Genomic DNA, 233 nt, shown 5'->3' with positions numbered 1-233 from the left:
ATCTACACTCGTTGCCCCCCACTCCCCCATCCATCTCCCCTCGTGGTCTCTCAGCGCCCCCTGCAGGTTCCTCCCCCACTCCCCCATCCATCTCCCCTCGTGGTCTCTCAGCGCCCCCTGCAGGTCCCCCTCCACGCCGCCCCCTCAGCTCCCCCGTCTCAGGGCCCTTTGCAGGTCCCCCTCCACTCTCCCTCCATCCCCACTGGCCATTGTCTCAGCACTACATGCGGCTG

This window comes from Bison bison, unplaced genomic scaffold (assembly GCF_000754665.1).
Source record: "Bison bison bison isolate TAMUID 2011002044 unplaced genomic scaffold, Bison_UMD1.0 scf7180017864167, whole genome shotgun sequence".
Lineage (NCBI taxonomy): Eukaryota > Metazoa > Chordata > Mammalia > Artiodactyla > Bovidae > Bison > Bison bison.
Note: the sequence above shows the minus strand (reverse complement) of the source record.